Here is a 23,492-nt window from a genome sequence, read left to right as displayed (position 1 = left end):
TTATTGAACATCACTTAGCTGCTTTTTTTTTTTTTTTTTTTTTTTTTATTTGAGAGAGAGAGAGAGACAGTGAGAGAGAGCATGAGCGAGGAGAAGGTCAGAGGGAGAAGCAGACTCCCCATGGAGCTGGGAGCCCGATGCGGGACTCGATCCCGGAACTCCAGGATCATGACCTGAGCCGAAGGCAGTCGCTCAACCAACTGAGCCACCCAGGCGCCCACTTAGCTGCTATTATTATCGTTATTATTGTTATGATGGAGGTAAAAATGAACAGACCCCCAAATAAGAATATAGAACATGGGCTTTGTTTTCCAGCTGAGCTGATTTCAAAACACAACTCTGCTACATACAAAGCAGTATGCCTTTATGTATATATTTTATTTCTTTAAAACTATTTATTCATCTGTGAAAAGGTGGAAATCAAAGAAAGAAATGCATGGATATTGTGAAGATTAAGAACAATGATACATGAATAGCAATAGCACAGCGCCTGGAACACGGTAAAAGCTCAAGCACTGTGAGTTCTTGGTTTTCTCTAATGCATAACAGTTCTTTGTTGATGACCAGCTGCGGTGGGTGCATTTACATACTCCACAGTCACTAGGAATTTGCACCTGCTTCTTGCTTTTTCTCTCTGCCATTACTCAGATTATGAAGTCATTTCTTTTGGTATCACTTTACCTGTTTTTAATAGGTATTTCATTACACTATTTGCTGCTTCTCATTTGCTTTGAATTGGACAACCAGATTAATGGAATTTATCGAATTTCTTTGAAATTTAATATTGGTCCTTCGGTTTTGGACATCAGAGTCTTTAGTTTTCTTAAGGTTCTGAGTAAAATGTGACCGATGTAGAGTGCCCTATCCTGTGAGTGAACAAAATACGTGAAGGGTTAATATATTATCGTGACACTATATTCTCCCTGTGATATACTGATTTATAAGAAATATGTATTTTGCTATTCAGATGACCAAAATCTCTTTCTCAGATGTATCTGGTCTTCATCTATATGTCCTGAAGATGTTTCAGAGACATAAAGGTGAAATGGGTGTCTTCTTATTAATAAAGATGACTTCTGAACCCTACCCAAGGGTGTGGGACTGGCTGCCAGGAGGACCAACCATGTAATTAGAGGGTTGAAAATGTCAGTGCCCTCCATCACCTCCAGGGAGGGGAAAAGGGTTGGAGTTTGAATTAGCCAATGACTTAGCCAATCATGGCTATGCAATGAAGCTTCCATAAAAACCAAATGGACTGGGTTTGCAGAGCTTCTGGGTTGGTGAACACATGGGGACGCAGGGAGAGGGGCAGACCAGGGGAAGACATGGAAGCCCCAAGCTCTTTCCCCATACCTTACCCCACATATCTCTTTATCTGGCTGTTGATTCATGTCCTTTAATAAACTGGTAAATATAAGTAAATATTACCCTGAGTTCTGTGAGCTGCTCCAGCAAATTGATTGAACCTAGAAAGAAGGTTGTTGGAACCTCCAATCTGTAGTCACATGGTAGAAGCCCCAGTAATGGCCTGGGTCCATCTCAACTGGGGAGTGGAAGGCAATTTTGTAGGACTGAGTCCTTAACCTTTGGAATCTGATACTATCTCCTGGTAGACAGTGTCAGAATTGACTTGAATTCTCTGATACCCAACTGGTATCTGAGAACTGCTTAGTTGTGTGTGGTGGAATGGGAAACACACCCCCTTCATGGGTACTTGGAACTGGTACCAGGAACCCTTCAAAGACTGTCCCACTGCCACCTCTTTCAAAAGCGGTCTTATGGCATCTGGCATCAAATAGAATGAAAATAATAAGATTAATGAATTGTAAATAGAGAGAATCAGGGCCAGAGAAAGTAGAAGGAAGAAAATGTACTAACTGCTGGGACAACTGTAACTGTTGTGATTTTAACATGACACTTGGCACAAAGCCTCCTGGCAGCAGGGTGAAAAGGAAATGTGTTCAATGATCCAGTTCTTATTATCAGAATGAAAGGAAGCATTCTGATTTGGGTGGGAGGGAAAGGTCTCATGTGAGACCTTATATAGAAACACACAGTTTTTGTCCATTTCCCTAACAATGTCCTTGGCAAGGAATTGCGGTTATAAAATACAATATGCCGGTAACCTTTGACTTTTTCTTCTTTAGTTCTCATATTGCTTCTACCTTTGAAGCAATTAGTCTACATTTTACCCTGTTCCATCTATTGCCAGCTCTCCAGGCTGCATTCTTGACCCTTACAAACTAGATTACTATTAATATTCCAATCAATCTCCTTGCATCCAGTTGTCCTGTTTGTCAAATTCACCTTATACACTTCTACCAAACGGATGGTCCTAAACCAACATGTTCAAGTAGCAGGATTCAAAAACCTTCAGTTACTCCCAATGACCTCTGGAAAAAGTGTAAACATTTCCAGTGCGTATTCAAGAGTCTTCATAATCTCATTTGTCATAGATATCCTAAATATACATATCAATTATATATATATAAATTATACATATAGATATATCTCATAGATAGCTATATATATCCTATCAAATATAGGATAAAATATATCCTGTATTTTATTATCACTCCTCATCCCTAACCCTCCAACTCAACCAACCTTTCTCACCAGTGTTTTGGCTACATCACCATGCTTCCCACCTCTACTCCTTTACTTACATGACATCCCCTCCTAAAGTCTCTTTCCCTTCTCTTTCCCACCTATCCAAAACTTAGTTCTGCTTCAAGGTGGAACTCCATTCTTCCCTCATGAAGCCTTCCTGACAGAAAGTTCCCGTTTCTCTCTCCCTCACTATGCTACTGTCATTGCCAATGGGTGGGTGCATTCCAAGTTTCTGAGACCCCTTCAAGGGGCCCATGGGGTTACAGCTATTTTTATAATACTAAGATTTGATCTGTCTTCTTCACTGTGTTAGCATCTGCAATGGTGGTGCAAAAGCAGTTGGGGGGGTGGGTAACATTGCCAGAGTCTTTGCACTACTCAGCAGCAGCACCAAACTCTACTAGTGGTCTTTATACTCTTCAGCACCACATATGGTAGAGCCACTTCCCTTAAACATGTTCTTCATGAAGCTGTAACAACGACTAACTAAATTAAATCCTGACCCTGGAGTACATGGCTTTTCAATACTCTGTGAGAAGATATGGAAGTCCCCATAAAGCACTTTCTGATGCACACTCAAGGAGGATGGTTGTCTGGAAGAAAAGTGCTTGTATAATTTTTGAGTTGCCACTTGCTTCCACAGATACCACTTTTACTCAACAGATGACTGACACAAAATTCAAGTTATCTAGACTTGGGTATTTGGCAGATATTTTTCCAAAAATGAACAAAGTGAAACTGTCATTTCGGGAAAAACAACTGACAATATTTACTGGTAATGATAAAATTCCAAGCAAGTATTAGAATTTAGGACAACTTGTATTCACCACTGTGAATTTGACAGCTTCCCAATATTCATCAGCATTTCTGATGAGACTGGGTGTGTGTTAACAAATGTCATTTTTTTTCATATTGTATAACGAAATGGGTCAACATCTATAAGAGCTGCTTAACTCAGTGAACCAATATTTTCAATTATTCTATGCATGCGATAAAAATTATGCTTGGGTAGGGGCGCCTGGGTGGCTCAGTGGGTTAAGCCGCTGCCTTCGGCTCGGGTCGTGATCTCAGGGTCCTGGGATCGAGTCCCACATCGGGCTCTCTGCTCAGCAGGGAGCCTGCTTCCCTCTCTCTCTCTCTGCCTGCCTCTCTGTCTACTTGTGATCTCTGTCAAATAAAATAAATAAAATCTTTAAAAAAAAAAAAAAAATTATGCTTGGGTAAAGATCCATTCAAAATGCAAGACAGGCTTTCAATATACAAAAAGTTTGTCAATATGGTTTCACATTCTACAACCAACCTTTAAGATGCTTACAACCTGCCAAGTTTTAAATTGGTATCAAAGAAGAATACCCACAATTACCTGAAAAGATTTAAAAACTCCTCTCTTGGGGCGTCTGGGTGGCTCAGTTGGTTAAGCATCTGCCTTTGGCTCAGGTCATGATCCTGGAATCCTGGGATCAAATCCCACATCAGGCTCCTTGCTCCACCAGGAGTCTGCCTTTCCCTCTGTCCCTCTCCCTGCTCATGCTTTCTCTCTCAAATAAATAAGATCTTTAAAAAAAAAAAAAAAATCTCCTCTCTTTTCTGACTACCTACCTGTGTAAGGCTGGATTTACTTCATATACTTCAACCAAAACAACATATTGCAATTTTTAACTGCAGAGGTAGATATGAAAATCCACCTGCCTTCTCGTAAAGAGTTGTAAAATACATAAAATAATGCCACCCTTCTTACTAATGCCTGTTTTTGTTTAAAGAAAACAGTTATTTTTCATTAAAATATTTTATGTTAATGTATATTGGGTATATCATTGGTTATGTTTAAGTAAATTAATATATTTAACCTTTTTCAGTTTTAAGTTCTATTATAGTAAGTATCAATATACCCACATAAAAAAAGCTATTTGGGGTCCATACTTTAGTAAGAGTGTGAAGCACAGAACTATGAAGCCTTTAGAACCACTGTTTTATACTATTCATTCTGGCTCTTAATTTTGCATTATATAAATTATAATAGTATGATAAAATACCTATATGTCATCTTACTATTTTTATGTATACATACTATCATTTTTATTGGATTATAACAATGAAGGAGAGAAACCTGTTTTTTGGTTTAACCTATAACCCCTCGGAAAATAAGCCAACAGACACTTGCTAAATTGACTTGAGATCACATTCAAGTCGAAAGTGTTTAACAGAACCATCTTATTCAAGTTTTATAAAGGTTCAGTCTCGTTGGTTTCTAAAAGTTACGCCAGGTGGCTTTGAAAATTTAAGACCACATTCCATCCCAAAGCAGTAGTCAGGTTCTGTATTGCATTAATGTTTTTAATGGTTATATTGTATTCCACTGAAGTAAACTATTTCCCTCCCCTCTTGGCACATAAGGTCCCCACTACCTGGATCGCCTCCCTTTCCCCGCCTAACCTTCCCTGTCCTCCCCAGCTAGCTTAGGTCTCCTCCTTTTATACTCTCAGAGCACCTTATATTTGTCCTTATATGTCACCTCTCACAATTTTAATTGTGTAGTTATTCATGTAATTATTTGATTAATGTTGGTTTCTCTCACTAGAATATATGCCCCAAGGGATATTTCAGTGATATTTCCCAATAGTACTTGTTTAATAGGGTTATAGAAATATTAAGTGGATAAATATTATTAAATAAGTCAATTGAAATTAATTAACCCTTTATTCTGTGATATTTCGTAATGTTATAGATAAAGCAACAGCAGGCAGCGGGCGGGGGTGGGGTGGGATTCCATTAGCCATCACAGAAGAAATGAAATTTTCTGATTTCTCCTTTTTAAGGAAGTGCTTAGAGAACAGATGGTGGGTGGCAAAGTGGCAGTGGGAGACTGTGAAAGTCCAGGGAAGAAAGGCAGTGATGGACCTAGTCTGAGGGGGTAGCAACAGAAATGAAGACAAAGGGACAGGCAAGCCATGACTTACACTTAGACACAGCAGGTCAGAAACAACGTCAGGAGGATTCTGAGGTTTCTAGCTTGAGCAGCTGAGAGGATGGTGAGTATATTTACCAAAACGCACAAAACTGGAAAAATAGCACGATTAGGAGGGGAAGACTCATAAGACTGTGAGATTTCTGAGTGGAGAGATCAAGGACTGAGGCTGAGATTGTAAGCAGAAACCTGGGAGCTGTTAACACAGAGTTCTGTGGTAACTGGAGCTAAGGGAGGGAGTATGAGGAGAGCCAATGAGAAAAGATGAGCTTGGGAAATCTGACCGACAGGAAGGGCTTGGGCAGACCAGGAGGGGAAGCAAGAAGGTAAACAGGTGGCCAACCGTGAGATTATCTTGGGTTCCTTCCCCCTTCACTTCCCAGCTGTCTCCCTTCATTTCCTCTTCCCACACTGCCCACCCGCCTGGGACTGTCAGAGTGGTCCACTAACTGGACTGCTCGTTTGCTTCTCTCCTTCCAGTGCCTTCTGCATGCTCCAGCCAGACTGCCATCCTATCCAGCTGCACTGCCCGACACTACTAGCTATTAACTACTACTAGCCCGCGGAGCTACTGAATTCACAGGAATTAAAATTAAACAATTAAAAATTCGGTTCTTCTGTGTCACTAGTCACATGGTAGGGTAGGTCATCGACAGGACATGACCGCTGGTTGACCCTGGACCTGGACCCCAGCAATCAGAGGCTCCTCACCCCCTCCTCTGTCTTTGGAATGTGCATTCCATTCGCCTTCCCTGCTCCAAGAAGCTACCCCAAGGACATAGCCTTGAGATAGTGATGTGGAATTCAGACCATCTAGTCCACATATATGACTGAACACAGTTAAGGCTCTATATAAACTTCTAAGATTCTGGCAGGTCGTGGGGGTGTGGGGCGGTGGTGGAGATCTAACTGCCTTGAGGCTGCCTAAGATAAGCCTTACTTACTAATACATTCGGCCTTCAACTGTCTAACTTCATCTCCTCCCACTACCCTAGATCAACTCTACACTCGATACACACTGGACACTCCTTACTCATCCCCACCTCCAGTCACGGGTTCATGCGGTTAGGAAACCCTCCTGTACTACAGCCACCGTGATGGTCAGGTTCGTGTGTCAGCTTGGCTAGTCTACAATACTCAATTATGCAGCTGAACACTAATCTACATGCTGCTGTGAAGGTATTTGGTAGATGTGGTTAACACGTACAGTCAGTTGACTTTAAAGGAAAGGTTATAATAATGACATATTTCTATTATAAAATGTATGATACAGGGTGCCTGGGTGGCTCAGATAGTTAAGCATCTGCCTTTGGCTCAGGTCATGATCCCAGGGTCCTGGGCTCTCTGCTCTCTGCTCAGTGGGGAGCCTGCTTCTCTCTCTGCCTCTGCCTCTCCCCCTGCTTGTTCTCTCTCTCAAATAAATAAAATAAAATAAAAATAAAAATAAAATGTATGGGGCGCCTGGGTGGCTCAGTGGGTTAAGCCGCTGCCTTCGGCTCAGGTCATGATCTCAGGGTCCTGGGATTGAGTCCTGTGTCGGGCTCTCTGCTCAGCAGGGAGCCTGCTTCCCTCTCTCTCTCTCTCTCTCTGCCTGCCTCTCCATCTACTTGTGATCTCTGTCAAATGAATAAATAAAATCTTTTAAAAAAAATGTATGATACAAGCCATTAAAAAAGAACACTCTTAATGACTTAAATTATCTTAAATATTTACATCACAAACTGGTAATTAAAGGAGCAGCTGCCCTATAAAATATTCAGAGCCTGGCCGACTGTTAGGTGGGACACTGGTCTTCTCCTACCCTGAGACTGGGACTTAAACCATCGCCCTATGGTTTTCTGGCCTTGAGATTTGGTCCAGAACTCACACCATTGGTTCTCCTGATTCTCAGGCCTTTGGACTGAGACTGAAAATACACCACTGGCTTTTCCTGGGTTTCCAGCTTACAGATAGCAGATCATGGGACTTCTCAACATTTGCAATCATGTAAGCTAATTTGTATAATAAATCTTTCTCTCTCTTGCTTTCTCTTTCTCTGTATGTATATGTGTATGCACACATGCATCTCTGCACATGTGTGTGGAACAAAAAGTCTGGCAACTTTCTCACTAAATGCTCCTACAAAGATCATTGCTTTTACCCGGGATTAAAATAGTTCCAATCACTGAACACTACATTAGAAACTAATGATGCACTATACATTGACCAAGTGAATTTAAATTTAAAAAAATAAAATTAAGCTAAAATATTTCTTAAAACGACAACAAAAGGAAAGGTGATTCTCCTCAAGGATCTGGGTGAGACTCACCTCATCAGCGGATGGTCTTTAAAAAAAATAAAAATATCCTCAGGTTTCTCTGAGATAAAGAAGTTTTACCTTATGGCCTATAGCAGCTACACCCCTGCCCCCGAGTCTCCAGCTGGCCCTTCCTGCCACCACGCTCTATGCATTGGACTCCACACTGCATAGACAAATTCCTTCAAGTAGATCTGCTTAATAAATCTCTGTTTATAGGGGCACCTGGGTGGCTCAGTGGGTTAAAGCCTCTGCCTTCGGCTCAGGTCATGATCCCAGGGTCCTGGGATCGAGCCCTGCATCGGACTCTCTGCTCGGTGGGGAGCCTGTTTCCTCCTCCTCCTCTCTCTCTCTCTCTCTCTCTCTCTCTCTCTCTGCCTGCCTCTCTGCCTACTTGTGATCTGTCAAATAAATAAATAAAATCTTTTAAAAAAAGTTCCTTTAAAAAAAAAAAACTCTGCTTATATATAGATAAGCAGTATGTATATATATATATATGCATGTATATATATAAAGATATATACATACACATATGTACACACACAACTGAAAGTGCATATACGTGTGTGTGCGTATGTATACATCCTACTGTTTTCTGGACTGGAATACCTTTCGGTACAGATTTCAGCACCTGGTGAAATGTATCCTTCAGGGCTGAGCCATTTACCACCAACGCCTTCAAAATTACAAATGTGACTTTTCAAAGATAATGGTTCTTAAATGAGGCTGCACGTTAGAGTCACCTTCGTAAACTTGTTACAAACATAGGCAGGTTCTAACTAGGAGCAAGATTAGCATCAGAAGGCCAGCTTGGACCTTCACTTTTTAAAAGAGCTCTCTAGGGAATTCTGAGGCACAAACAGAGCTGAGAACCAGGATCCTGACCGAACTCCTCTCGACTTTAAGTGCTGCTGGAACTCCTCAAACACCGCACACTGCCTCATGATCTTTCGTTCAACAACTAATCAGCATCAGTTGCAGGACTAACATTTGTCAGTTATGAAGACATTGCAGTGCGTAGGGGACAGAGGCAACAGTGGGCCCAATCTTGGCCTTGAGGGGAAACACTGAGATATACTGCTTGGTATTCCTTGCAGCACATGGATTAATAAATATTAAATGAATGAATAAATGAAAATTTTAAAGCAAAATTTAGTGAAGCTGATGGCAGTTTATTCAAAATAGTGCATAATTTAAACAGCTCTTATTTCTAGTTCAACTGAAAATCCTATTAGCAAGTGTTGGTAAGTGCCTGACATATTTATTGATAGACTGTACTGTTGGTATTTTAGAACATTGCTGAGTAGGATTAATTTTCACCCCACGGATAATTTGGCAGATACCCCATACCTATAACTACTTTCCTCAGAGGCTTAAGTCAAAAACGCCTCTCTGTGCTCTTATAAGGGGAACAGAACCGACTCAGTCTGAGCTCATTTGAAGGGGAGGGGAAGGGGGATGGCGGGGCTGATCGACACAGGGCTGTGGTTACTGTGAGGCTGGCCAGCCCTGTACCTGTAATCTGTGTGGTCAAGTATAAACGTCCATAAATGTTAGATAAGATCCTTACTATATTATTATTTTATGAATATGCTTTTAAGATGGCTAAAATGCTTTTCCATCACTGTGCAGTCACGGAACAATACCCCAGTGAAGGAATCTGCTGATTTTTCTGCTTTTTCACATGAGGAGACTGAGGTCCTAAGAGAAAAAGCAACTGGCTCACAGGGAACTGAGAGCAGAACGGCACAGGGACAGAGGGCTTCTAATTCCCCGGAGTGCCATCTTCAGCTCAGGTTCCTGGGGGACTTTCAGAATGACTTTCTTTTACAAAAAAGAAAAAAAAAATTTTTTTTAAGTAAAAACACTTTTCAAAGTCTCAGAAGTACCTCCTCTCGTTCACCTCCTCTCTCCTTCAATCTTTTTATTTCACAAGACAGTATATTCACTTTTTAAAAACACTTAAGACTACCGAAAAACCCTGAAATGCTAGTGATACCATTAGTACCCCTGAATGATCTGTCAAATGTCTCATTATGTGTTTTCATTTTAAGGGATTTGGACTTAGCAGTCAAATTTTACTCTAGCCACAAGTATGGTCTTGACTTGATATATTCTAATTCATACTAATATTGTAAAGATCTATATTATTGGTTTGCTCATTATAATTAATGAAAATGCTCTTTGGTAGTTATTAAAATCTGTCAGGTCACATTAATCTACATTTCAAAAAGTAACTTGGGAGAAGGAACTGTAAATGCATTTTCCTTTTAACAGAGCCATTGGAGTTTTCTGGGTAAAAGCGTATCTTACAGTGTTTGGTTTGGTTTTGATTTTTAAACCAGAGACAGACTTAAGGAATACATTTGCGGCTTATAGTAAAGATGTACTTTTTATTGTTATTTGTCAAAATAAGGAAAGCTAGGATTAACTAGTAGGACTTCAGAAATAAAGGGATTTTAAATCATCTTTCCAAAGCCCTTAAGCCTTCCAAATTAATTACAAATTCAAAATACGTTGGGGGCGGGGGGCAGCTACAGTTGAAATCCCACAGGTCTCTCCTTTTCACTTTTCCAGGAATCCTGTGAATTCATTCTGTGTATAGATTTCTGCCAAGTTCTGTGTTTCTCTTTAAATTTTTATTACAACTTCTTCCATTACTGCAGTTTTTTAGGTCATGGCCCAGTCAGGTTATTTACCAGCAGACTCTCAACTTTAACTCAATTCTTTTGCTTCTGTGGGCTTTTCTGGCCATTATTGTGGCATGCTTCTAGATGACTTATAATCAAATGAGTTCCATGGTAAATACTGATATCACATCTTTGTTCAGAATGCCCAGGGCTCCCTGCTTTCCTCATGCCTGTTTTTGTCAAATTAATTTTGACATTTCCCCAGATAATGGATAGCTCACTGAATTTCAAATGGGATACTTTGTGGGGCAAGAATTCACAAGGCATTTCAGTCAAGGCTTTCTGAAAATAGGGGAATAAAAGCAGTAGAATGAACACTGTTATAAAAAGGAAATTTGGTTGATGATGATGATAGGTTACAGGAGGGGAAAAAAAATAAAACAAAAGCAACTCAGATTCAGAAGTGAGCCACATACAACTTACTAGGGTGGGATAGCCAGAAACATCCTTTCTCTCACTCCCTGCTTGCCTCCCACTACCAAGTCCTGCTACCCATAAAACATCTATGCCCTTCCTTCCTATTCCCATTGACGTGTCCTGGTTCAAGCACACATCATCTGCATAGGCTGTTATCCAGTCTGTCTACGTGTGAACTCCTCCAAGGAATTACAGTACTTCAAATATGAGCCGGTCTTTCTACTGAAATGAAATGTCTGCCTATATATACCTTTTTTTTTTTTTTTAAGATTTTATTTATTTATTTGACAAACAGAGATCACAAGTGGGCAGAGAGAGAGAGGAGGATGCAGGCTCCCTGCTGAGCAGAGAGCCCGATGCAGGGCTCGATCCTAGGATGCTGGGATCATGACCTGAGCCGAAGGCAGAGGCTTTAACCCACTGAGCCACCCAGGCGCCCCTATACACCTTCTACTCATGGGTCTTAACACTGTATTTTGCAACTCCATCCACCAATTACTATCATCAAATATTTAAATTTGATATCATACTCTTGCCTAAGTGTCAGAATCCACTACCATGTTGATTTTCTAGAATCAACAAGCTGCCCCTCAGCCCCCCGCCTTAAAATGGTGCACCCGGAACAGTGGGCGGCTTTACTGATAATGAGCAGGAGAAGCCTAGTACTTCCTTTGTTCTGGTCACAAAGGTATGAATGCAACCTAGACTTGCATTAACTTTTTGACATTATTATTACATGCTTGATTCATACTAAGTTTAATTAGGCCAATACCTAGCCTTTTCACATGATCAGTCATTAGCCTCAGCTCTTACAATCTGTACTTAGGCAGCATATATTTGTGAATTAGGGAGCAGGAGCTTACTTTAATTCATATTGATTTTTGTCTCCTCTAGGAATTGATTTCTAGCCGTTGTTCCAGTCTTGGTAAGATCAATTGCCCAGATAAGTATACTCTCACTGGGTCCACATTTCTTCATTCTGTATCTAAATGTAATCTTTTTCACACTGTTTGCTAAAATCAAAACAGGCAAAAATGTGTCAACTACACTTCAATTAAAAAAACACAAAAATGCCAGTGGCTTTCCCCTGTTCTACCATTATAATCACCTCCATTTAAAAAAAAAGAAAAAGGTAATGTACTCAGTTTGACATGACTTATTTTTATTGAACTTGCATTGGCTCCTGATGACCTTTCCTAAAACATTCACAAACCATCTGCTTAAAAATCTCATTCTGTAATATTCCTAGAGATTAACACTCCAGGGGCAATGTCTCCATTTATCAGAATTCAGTCTATGTCCAACTTCTACTCTAACCCTACACTTTCTGGAAAACTGTTATATTTGTCCCTCTACAATTCTGGAACTTGTCCTGGCCCCCATATCACCTCCAGATTCCCAACTGTGGTTCCAGGAGCAAATCACATGTCCTTTGAATACCCTGGTTGACACATAATCCTTCTAGCTAAGAAGTTTAAACTCATTTGGAATACCGACATGCCTTTCTACACTAGTTTTATGCAGCATGGGCTTCTATAGCTCTCTCTCCTAGGGCTTGAACACAACCAATCTAAAATAAATAAATAAATAAAAATTAAAGGAAAAAAGACAAAAGAAATATAGATGCTGATAAGTTCTTTCCCCGTTTTCTCATACCATTAAATTGTCTTCCTCAAGTTTTAGATTACTGCTTCAAAATCTACACAACTCTAAAGTCAATCCTTCTCTCTTTCACTCACCATGCTAAGCAATTTTTCCACAAGCTTCCATTCAACACATTCACTCCGGACTTTACTTTTATTCTTAACTTTTAGTAATAGTGGAAAAAATAAGATTGGGATATTCCAGAGGATTATGAGCACGGAATGATAATTTTGTTAACTCTAAGTTAAACTGGCCGTAGCTGGTCTGGTCCAGCTGGGCCTAGAAGCCCAGTCATCATTTATGACTGTTTCTCTGGGAAAATACATTCTGCATTCCAAAGAAGTGACTCAGAAAGAAATCTCTGACTGAGACTTTGCACGCTGGCCTATTTTTGCTCCTACCCTCCAATCCTAACAAATCAACAAATGTAGCTTCTGAATCAGCCACATAAAGCAAACGAGTAGGCAAAGCATACATTGCCTCACCTTTTGCTCCTGAATGCATGAAATGCTCTCAAAGTTGAAATATCAGGTGAATTCCTACCATAGCAAATGGGCCAATTCAGCTATTCTTACTAGCCTATCTTTGGTCTCATTTCTTCTTTTGAGAGTTCTTTTGCCAAATCCATGTTCCTTTGTTTGGTTTCCTTATTTGGGTGAGTTCCTTTTCTCTTTTAGTTTGGTGAACTTAGTGCCAAAACCTACAAAGCAAAGCCATCCTATTTCTTTGTAGAAGACACAAGAGTACAAAGCCAAGTAAAGAAATGCTTTCTTCCCAGTCTTCCTGGTCCTGAGGATTCTGAGATCTTGAGGCAGACCTTGGGACTTTGGTTGGGTTTCTGAGATTAGCCAGAAAGACCCTGGACTGCCAGTCTCCCTCAACAGCCCCAGCACCAATTCATTTACCTCAGGGCCAGTTAAGCCAGAAATAACCAAAATGAAGTCTGGATTTCTGGGGAAGGGGAGATGGAGATGAAAACAGACCCTGGAAGCCATTTTGAAATAAAACTTGACCGATCAGGGGTGCCTGGGTGGCTCAGTCGTTAAGCGTCTGCCTTTGGCTCAGGTCATGATCCCAGTATCCTGGGATCAAGCCCCGAGTCAGGCTCCTTGCTCAGTGGGAAGCCTGCTTCTCCCTCTCCCACTCTTCCGGCCTGTGTTCCCTCTCTTGCTGTGTCTCTCTCAGTCAAATCAATAAATAAAATCTTAAAAACAAACAAACAAAAAACTTGACTGAACACGTTGAAACAAAGCCTGAAAACAAAACTATGCAGACCTCTGGGCAACTGGCTCTGATCATTCTTTCATACCTTTCACACTCAGGGCAAAGAAGTAAGGTTGATATTCACCTTATTCTATAGGTCACTTCCAGACCATTAGTCCCCAGTGTTCTTGGGGTAAAAGCAGCTCCTCTTCAGTCCATGCAAGTAGCGTAAACCCCCAGAGTTTCCCAGAGCCTATCATCTCCTACCTGCTAGCTGCTGCTCCTGGTCCACTGAAAATCTGGACCCTGACTCACATTTCCCTCTCCATTCCAAGTTTTCCCTCATCCAGAAGGACATCTATATCCACAGACATGACTGAGCCACCTTGGCCCCTTAGTAACTTGACCCTAGTGATGTTCTCCCTTTCATTCACTAACTTCCATGGTCTCACCCTGGACCTTATCACTTGAAAAATTCTCTTTCCAAAACCACTTACTCAGGTATCCCCCTTTCTGACCATAACTAACATCTCCTCCTCATTTCACAATGCCCTCAGAGGCACCGTGACTTTTTCTTTTCTTTTTTTTTTTTTTTAAAGATTTTATTTATTTATTTGACAGAGAGAGATCACAAGTAGACAGAGAGACAGGCAGAGAGAGAGAGAGGGAAGCAGGCTCCCTGCCAAGCAGAGAGCCAGATGTGGGACTCGATCCCAGGACCCTGAGATCATGACCTGAGCTGAAGGCAGCGGCTTAACCCACTGAGCCACCAAGGGCACCGTGACTTTTTCTAACCAATCTGTAGATGTGCGTTTCCTTCCCTCCCCTCCCCTCCTTTTGAAAGGTTACATTTCCCAGACTCATCATTTCATCAGAATTACCAGTATTCTGCACTTTCCATCTTGACCATCTAGCAAAGCCCCAACTCGGGCAGAAGCCTGCTGTCTGCTTTCTTGGTGTCTGAGCGACCTGGAGAATCCACAGTAAGCAGGCTGGGATTGCTGGAATTCAGGCTCACCAGCCCCACACGGGCCCTCACCACTACCCAGGCATCCTCGTACTTTTCCTGTTTTCTAGGCCGGCATGGTCTTCTGCTCCTCCGGCTCTCCAGGACTGCTTCAAAGCACCACCCACCCCCCCACTCCCCCACCACCCCAACATTCCGTTCTCTTCACTCTCAGCGGCTGAAAGTGGAAGCTGTTGGATAAGAACTCCCTCTGCTTCTCTCCAACAAAGCCATAAACCAGCAGCATCCAGCTGCTGCTCCCGTATCTTTAGAGACACTGCCTCTCCCATCTAATGTGGACCCTCCACATCTATAAACCATTCCACAGCCCATCTCAAAGCCACTCTTTTCTCATCAATATTTAAATCTGTTCAGGGTTCCATCCGACAGGAGGGTATCATCTCTGGTTCTCAGTCTCCTCCACTTCTTTCTCTCTCACCCTCCATCCCTTCAAAGTCAGACTCCTGGAAAGAGAGTTCAGGACTTCCTATTTTATTTTTCTCCTCCTTGTTCCATAATCCACTCCAAACTGGATTAGAGGGGCACCCCCACCACTCCCCAGAAACAGCTCTATATAAGGACACCAGTGACCCTAATGCTTTTCCAGTATTCGTTTAACTCACTGGTTCTTAAATGAGGGCAATTTTGTCGCCAGGGGACATTTAACAATGTCTGGGCATATGCGGTTGTCACAGCTGGGGACAAGGACCTTTGCATCCCATGGGCCAGGGCCAGTGATGCTGCTAAACATCCTATAGTACACAGGACAGCCCTCATGAGAGAAACCCAACCCAAGATGTCAGTGGTGCTGAGGCTGAGGAATCTGCTGACTGAATCCCTATGCAACACCCAAAACTACTCACCACATCATCTGCTTCTCAGCTTCTATCCTGCCATCCTTCAGGTTTCGCTCCCACCTCTCCGGTCGTCTCCTTTGGCAGCCACCTACTGATCCCTGAGTCACTAGCCCTCCTTTCTTAGAGATTTGAGCCCTGCCTCATCGTCAACCTCTCCAAGACATTTCTTCTGACATAATTCTTGGGGATTTCCACCTCCACCCTCCCAGCATCCTGTCCCTGCAACTCTACCCTGCCCCAGCCTCTCATTCCAATGCTCAGTATTCCAGACCTTGTCTCTCCTGGTTGCTGTAATCCCTCCCTTAGTCAGAAAATCCTGACTCTCCAATCATATTTTTCCTGTTCACTCTCTCCAATACCCCAACTGCAAAAATTATCAAACCCCACTAAGGTCTATCTGTCCTGATCCTACTGCCTTATCCTTCTCATGTCCCTGGTGCTCTACTCTCTTGCAAACACCCTAAAACTCTTAGCCCTGTCTTGTTTCACTGAACTGGCTTGAAGAAACCCCCAAATTGCCTAAATCAAACCTGTTGTCTAATGTGCTGCTCCCCAAAGCCGGACTTAAATGGGAAAAGCACACACCTGTCATGACGACAAACCCCAGGTGGGTTCTCTTAGTGCTGCCAGGAAATCATACTACATTTCCCAGAGCTTTCACTCTCAGATGACTGCCTCACACCTTCTCCTCTCTCTTTAGGTCTCTTACACTCTTCTTCCTTCCTCAATGTTAGTTAACGTCTTGCTTCTCGTTTCACTGGTAAACAAGAAGCAATCAAGAAAATACTTCAGGGGCACCTGCGTGGCTCAGTCATTATGCCTCTGCCTTCAGCTTAAGTCATGATCCCGGTGTCCTGGGATCAAGCCCCGCATCGGGCTCCCTGCTTGGTGGGAAGCCTGCTTCTCCCTCACCTACTACCCCTGCTTGTCTTCCCTTTCTCACTGCGTCTCTGTCAAATAAATAAATAAAATCTTAAAAAAGGGGGAGGGGGGGCGCCTGGGTGGCTCAGTCGTTAAGCATCTGCCTTTGGCTCAGGTCATGATCCTGGGGTCCTGGGATCGAGCCCCGCATCGGGCATCCTGCTCAGCAGGGAGCCTGCTTCTCCCTCTTCCACTCCTCCTGCTTGTGTTCCCTCTCTCTGTCAAATAAATAAATAAAATATATTTTTAAAAAACTTTGACAAGCTCCTACTAGGAAGACTACGGAACTAATTCTACTTGGGTCCCAATACACTGGTTTTCCTCCTACTTGTGAGAATAAACTGTCTCTGCAGCCATAGGGGCTGTCCAACCTCTCCACTTATGGACCGGATTCCATTCCTTTCTTTTCTTCTCAAGGATGTCATTGCAGAAATCCTTCCTTCTTGCTCCCACATCATCCTATTTTCCCTCCCTACTGGATTAATTTCCATCACCTTATGAACAGAAATTCCTGCCTTTTTTCTTCTGTACACAGCTGATACAGACTTGGGGGCGGAATAGCACATTGAGAGACGGACAGTCCGCCCAGCAGGGCATGCCAGGCAGTTCTCTGGGGCCTATAATGCTTGCTTGGTTGACATGCTGGTGGGGCAGGGGGATCTTGTCCTGGGCTTGTGACACCCGGGGGTCCCAGAGGCTCCCTGGCCCGAGGTCCTGGGCAGCATGGGCAGCAGCACCGGGCTCAGCTCACATCCTTCAGGCGGGGGTGGTGCTCTCAGGCAGGATTGAGACTCCTGAGCCCATGAGAGTTGTAGTACTTCCGCTGCATCGGTTCCGCCTGCTTCTGTGTCAGCGGCTGTGTGAGCTTCCGGAAGTCGGTGCTCAGATTTTTGCTGCATAGCACAAAGCCCATCGGGCCACTGGGTTAGGTGGGACAGTGCTATAAGCGGAAGTCGCCACTAGGAAATCTGAGGTCTGGGGGGCAGCCACCCACTGCCACTCGCCACCATCCTTGAGGGCCACCTTCAAGAGCTAGTGATAGGACTCCTTGAAGAGAGTCTTGGCAGAGCCCAGGGGGTCTGCAGAGGTCAGTGATGATGACATCAAAGGCATCCTTGTTCTGTTTCATGAACTCAAAACCATCACCCACGTGTAGGGTCAGCTTGGGGCCGCAGCCACCCACAGCTATGCCTGGCAGGAACTTCCTAGAGACCTGAACAACATCCTTGTCAGTCTCCCACTGGACCACAGGCTGACTCCACGAAGGAATGCTTCACCCTCTCCTGCAGGTCACCCCCGTCTCTAGCCCCGATGAGCAGCACCTGGCAGGGGATGGGGCGGCTACAGAGGGGCAAGTTGGCTATCACCTCCTGGGAGAACTCGGCCCCCTCCGTGCACTGGGTGACACCATGCAACACTAGCACATTGCCACAGCGCTCACTGAGAGGACAAGGAGAATCCAGGCCAGGCTGCAAGGCAGGAGGAGAAGGGCAGCAGGAAGGGACCAGCTCCGCCCACTGCCCGTGCTACAGCCTAACCTGGCCAGGGGTAGGGGCAATTCCTGCCATCTTCAGACTAAATTAAAAAACTTCTCTTCGTCCTCATACATAATAACACCTTGTTCTGCATTCATGTTCAGAGAAAGAAAAAATAATTGGATGTGTTATCTAAATGCTGTGTATCCCATTCCTCTTCTCTCCTACTGTATTCAGTCCTCTCTAGCTTTGTATCCCACTGCTCAGCTCAGACTTCTCTTGTCAAGGCTTCCACACTACTAAATCCAAATTCCATCCTTCCCAGCAGATCTGGTCATTCCCTCCAACTTTAAACCTTCTTTGGCTCCCAGGACTCTCCTCATTTTCCTCCAACCTCACTGCTCCTTCTTCTCAGCCTCCTCTGTAGATTCGTCCTCAGGTCCCCTGACTTGTGAACACTGGAGTCCCCAGGGTTCCATCCAGGGTCTCTTCATCTCACCCCTTGCTGGCCTCAGTCCGTGGAACAGATTCAAACACCACCCATGTGAGGACAACCCCCACATCTCTAGCTAGATTGCTCTAACTCCACACAGTATATTTTACAGCATACCGACATCTACACATGGATGTCTCAAACTTCACATGCTGAAAACAGAATTTTTATTTTCCTCTGCGTATCCTCCCCTCAAACTGCTCCATCCATAGTCCCCCAGGGTCAAAAACCTTGAGTCATCTTTGACTGCTCTTTCCCGCACACCCCAGGTCTGATCTGTCAACAGATCCTATTGATTCTACCTTCGAAACATACAAGAATTGGAGCATGTCTCACTAACACCAGAATTAGCACTCAGGACCAAGCCGCCACCACCTCTCACTTGGGTTCCTGAGAAGTCCAAGTGGTCTCCCTGCTTCTGCTCCTACGCTTCTGTAATCTATTCCCAACACAGCCAACGCGATCCTGTCAAAACACAGGGCAGGGCAGTCAAATCATTCCTCTGCTCAAAAGCCCCCAGTTTATTCCCCCAAAGGCTTACCCTTAATTGATTTCCCAACTCATTCAGAATAAAACCAAAGTGTTCACAAGGGCCTATGAAGCCCCACTATCTGTTATCTTCACCACATTTCATTCTGCTCATCACAATGGCCTCCTTCCATTTCCTCAAACGTATCTCAAACTCCTACCTCCAGATGTTTGTCTATGCTATTCCTTCTGCCTGGAACACCCTTCATCTAGATTTCCAAATAGTTTTTTGTAGCACCCCTGCTTTCAGGTCTTTTCACCTGTCCCCTTCTGCACACCCCTTTCTGAGATATGCCCTGACCATTCCATTTAAAACCACAGCCAGACCCCGCCCCGAACACATACGTATAATTCTTCCTTTACCCTTCTCTAAAGGACTTAGCATATCCTAAGATCTTATTTATTTTGTCCTTTATGTCTCCCCCCACCAAAACGTAAGCTCCAGAAGTACAGGAGCTTTTTCTTTCTGTTTTTTCTACTGTTCACTCTAGTCCCTCAAAGAGCAGAGTAATATTTTAACTCTCGGGGATCGTATATATTTCCATCTAGTTAAAGACAATCAAACGTCAATTTCAGGAAATCAACAATATTTTCTGCAAAGTAGTATCTCCCCTCAGAAAGGGAACCCAGTTACACAAAATCCCAAACAGGATAACGACTCCTCAGACCTCCTTTCTGCATAGACACAAGTGTGGAACAAAGGGGACCCCCTTTCCCTCCACTCTGATCCTCCTCTTCCTAAGTCTCTGTCTCGACTTAGTCTTTCTAAATCCTGTAGTTTCTCATCATCTTCCCTGGTTTATCCTATTATGACCCTAATACTCTTTGGCGAGCCTAAGCTCTTATTTTTTACTGCAAATTTGGCTGAAGCCAAACTAAGGAAAACAGCATCTACTGGCATGAAACAAGAGGTGGTTAGAGTCTTCCTGCCTCTAAAAGCCAGGAGATTTAGACATAAAGCCCGAGTTCTGGAAAGGATGGAAAGGGGGCTCTTATTAGCGAGACTCAGATCATAAAATATAATTCTTTAGCCTTTCCTTTCCTTCCATGTGCTTTTGTGTTGACGTCAGCCTGGTTTCCATCCAGCTAGCTACAAGCAGATTCCCCACTGCTCCCCTGGAGTTCTTCCCCACACCCCATTCCTCCTGTGCACCCAGGTTCCTGGGTCAGTACCAAGAGAGTCAGGGTCTCTAGAAAGAGCCCTGACCATCACTCAACCTTTCCCCTACTCTTCCTGCACTCCTCGGGGCTTGAAATCAACCTGGGCTCCTCTGGGCGGGCCATGACTGATGAGCCCCTGGCCTCAGGTCACCTTTGCTCTTAAGCAGACCTGAGAGTGAACGCACCAGGGGAAGCCTGGGTTGCCCGACTTCGGCATGCTACCACACTGCAGAAAAGCCTGTACCTGCTCCACTACTGTGTTGGTGGCTCCCCAGCCTCGGCTCTAACTGAACTGCCTCGTTCTGCAGCCTCTGCTTCAAAGTCTGAACTCAGCAAGGTTATCTGGGTAACTGATATCCAATCCCCAGACTCCCTTTGGCCAAATCCCTTCTCCACAGTCCAATCCTTATCCTCATGAACCTAGCCTGTCTTCAGAGCCCGTGTACCTAAATGATGGCCACCCAACACAGGGCTCCAGAGCATCTGGCTATGTCACCGTTTCCTTCACTAGATCCCCCTTGAACTAACTGCTTTGAAAACTACGATAGGATTAATTATAGTTCATCAGCACAAGGGAACAGAAGTTAGAGATAACAATCATGTCAGAGAGAAAAAAAATAGCATGGAGCCGTACACCGTAAACCTTCACCGTGCTGTGTGTCCATCATATCTCAATACACCTGGAAAAACAACAGTGTGGGACACCATTCAGGATAAAATATTAAGTTAATTAAGCAGATCACAAGCAAATTTTCACTGCGCTTAAACAAAGAACGAGGATCGAGCTGGTTTCCTACCACAACGAGGTCACCAGGTTACTCTCTGTGGAGCCAGCATTTCACCAGGCCCCGTTCACTGGGAGCCCCATCCACACGTCCACACGTCTACACGTCCCCTCAGGTGGGGCTGTGTCCAGCTGGAACATGTCCCCAGCTCCTCACAAGCAAGAACACGGGCACCCGACGTCCGTCTCAGCTTGCCCCCGGGCAGTTCAGAGAGTCGGGCCCAGCCACGGGGGCCCCACCGAGAACCGGCCACACGGGGGCTTTGCGGCCGCGTTTATCTATCCATGATTTATGCAGTCCTGACAGCAGGCCCGGCTGGGCCTGACGCATCGCCACGGACACCTGAGCTGTGAAGGACAACTTTCCCGTGCGTATCGTGCTGGAAACCAAGGTACTCAACCAGCATCACTCGCGTGGGCCTGGTGTCAAATGAAAGAAAAACAGAAGTCCTGAAGGAAACAAACCAATAATGATAAGCGTTTTGTTCTCCCCGTTGGCCAAACTGTATAAATACACTCCGCTGAAAACACGAGGCTCTTGATCCTTCTAAAATCTGAACTAGCTGAGGAGAAAGCCTGAGTAAACACCGTCTACGCCTTGCTGTGTTTCCGTTCACCTCAGCACACGGCAGCTGCTGCTTCCAGATGCCAGATGGAGAAAAACAGAGCGCTGATACCTCGGCTCCTTTTCTTCTTCTCCCTCTTTCTGTTTGCAGTTTCGCTTTGTGCCACGCTCCCTCTGCTCCTGGGATTGTGCTGGTGCCCCAGGTTCGGATCTGAATGTTTGGTTTGGACCCACGCACCTGGTTTTGTCCTGGCATCTGCCCAATCCACCTGCCTACACACGAGAACCGCCCGTTTTCACGGATGCTGTCGCTTTCTGCCTCCAAAAAAAGGCTTCCCTTGCATGTCGTGCCTGATTCCCTCGGGGACTCTGTTCTCAAGGCGCCTCATGCGCCTCCTGTTTGTTTACCAGGGAGGCAGCAGTTTGGGAAAGATCTGTGTAGGGGGGAACTGAGGCAGGAGCCATGGTGACGTGGGGAGGAAATGCAAGCGGCTGTGGACGCAGACCCTGCGGATGGGGGCGTGCAACGAGCATCAGAGGTGCAGACGTCTAAAAAGCACAAGAAAATCAGAGCCTCCTTCCTAAACACGGTATGAACTCGCAACTAGAGAAAGATAATAACCGGATACAGAAATCTTGTTTCAACCGCACATCTAAGGAAACCATGCCTCACCAAGTTTAACTCTGCTCCTGTGGTCTCAAGAAAGGGCTCTAGAGATCGTTGAGGCATGACAGTGAGAAAGAAAAATAGGGGGAGTTAGCCTAAAATTCTCCTTTCAGCTTGGTGTTCTCAGACCCATCGTTAAGAGAAATCTCTTAAAACATCAGTGTATCCTGTGATCCTCAAATTCTACCCCTCGTTATTCTTAGACTTACCAGCCTTCACCCCTTGCAAAGGAAAACGAGGTAGTCAAGAAGCGAACACTGAAGGTAGAAGAACATAACCAGTGTGATTACTGGTGTGGACTATCTGTTGCAAAGACCTCGCTGAGGCAGGCCAATCTCAAACCTCCTAAGACACTAAAACCTGTTTTTGAGAAAAATACTTTTATTTTCACACAGGGAACCAGTGCGAACCCTATAGGTGCTTGCCAAGCACATCAGCACTCTACTGCACACAGCTCTTTGTAGATTAGAAATAGTGCTTGAAGAGTATCAACGTGCAGCAATTAGAAAATAAAACAAAAAAGGGCCAGCTCCGGGAGTCTGTATCAATTTCATATTCAAATGGGAAATATCTGCATCAATTCTGCTTTGGGGTTCTCACTGTAGAAGTTAGGAAAAAAAACCACAAAACTGCCCTGCTACTTTAACTAAGATACAGGATACATTGGTGGGCATTCGCAATTTTCCTTCACTGAAAATCTCATTGAATGTAAAAGGGAAGTCATTGAAGACGTGGTCTTTCTATTATATCCAAGTGATTTTCACAGTAGGCGATCTGCTAGTACGCCACAGGAGTCCCACACTGTGAAATAAAATGGCATTGCAGATACAGTTTCATGTGCAATCCCTTTTCAGTCCAGAGCACTGCCTGGTTTCCTTACTCTTGGCTGAATTTAGTAAGTAATCCATAAAGAATGAGTGAGAAGAAGAAAAGCACATAATGAGTTCTCTCTCTTTTTTTTTTTTTTTTGTCTTTATCAATAATACAATTGTGCTCTGCCAATTACTGGCGTGGCAACTGTATGTCTCACTTTGAAAATAAACCAAAAAAGCCTTTTGCCTTGCTGAAGTGGTAGACAAGCCATTTGCAGCAAGGGGCAAAAATAAGTAAATCTAGGTGGATCCTGGTGTGCTTTTCCTACACATCCGGTGCAGTAATACGGTACGTGAGTCAGAGAAACACTTCTTCTCATCCCTCTCTTCAAACGAGC

The 23,492-nt window shown here is 43.9% G+C and overlaps 1 protein-coding gene across 1 annotated transcript in view; it reads right to left on the bottom strand.

Annotated features, from left to right (window-relative positions):
• LOC111157822 (anoctamin 6) overlaps positions 1 to 23,492 on the bottom strand; it is a 184,689-nt gene that overhangs the window by 84,958 nt on the left and 76,239 nt on the right. The gene's annotated exons all lie outside the window — the stretch shown is intronic.

This window comes from Enhydra lutris, unplaced genomic scaffold (assembly GCF_002288905.1).
Source record: "Enhydra lutris kenyoni isolate GAN:26980312 unplaced genomic scaffold, ASM228890v2 scaffoldscaffold56, whole genome shotgun sequence".
NCBI classification, from domain to species: domain Eukaryota; kingdom Metazoa; phylum Chordata; class Mammalia; order Carnivora; family Mustelidae; genus Enhydra; species Enhydra lutris.
Note: the sequence above shows the minus strand (reverse complement) of the source record. Positions and strands in the feature narration are given on the sequence as shown.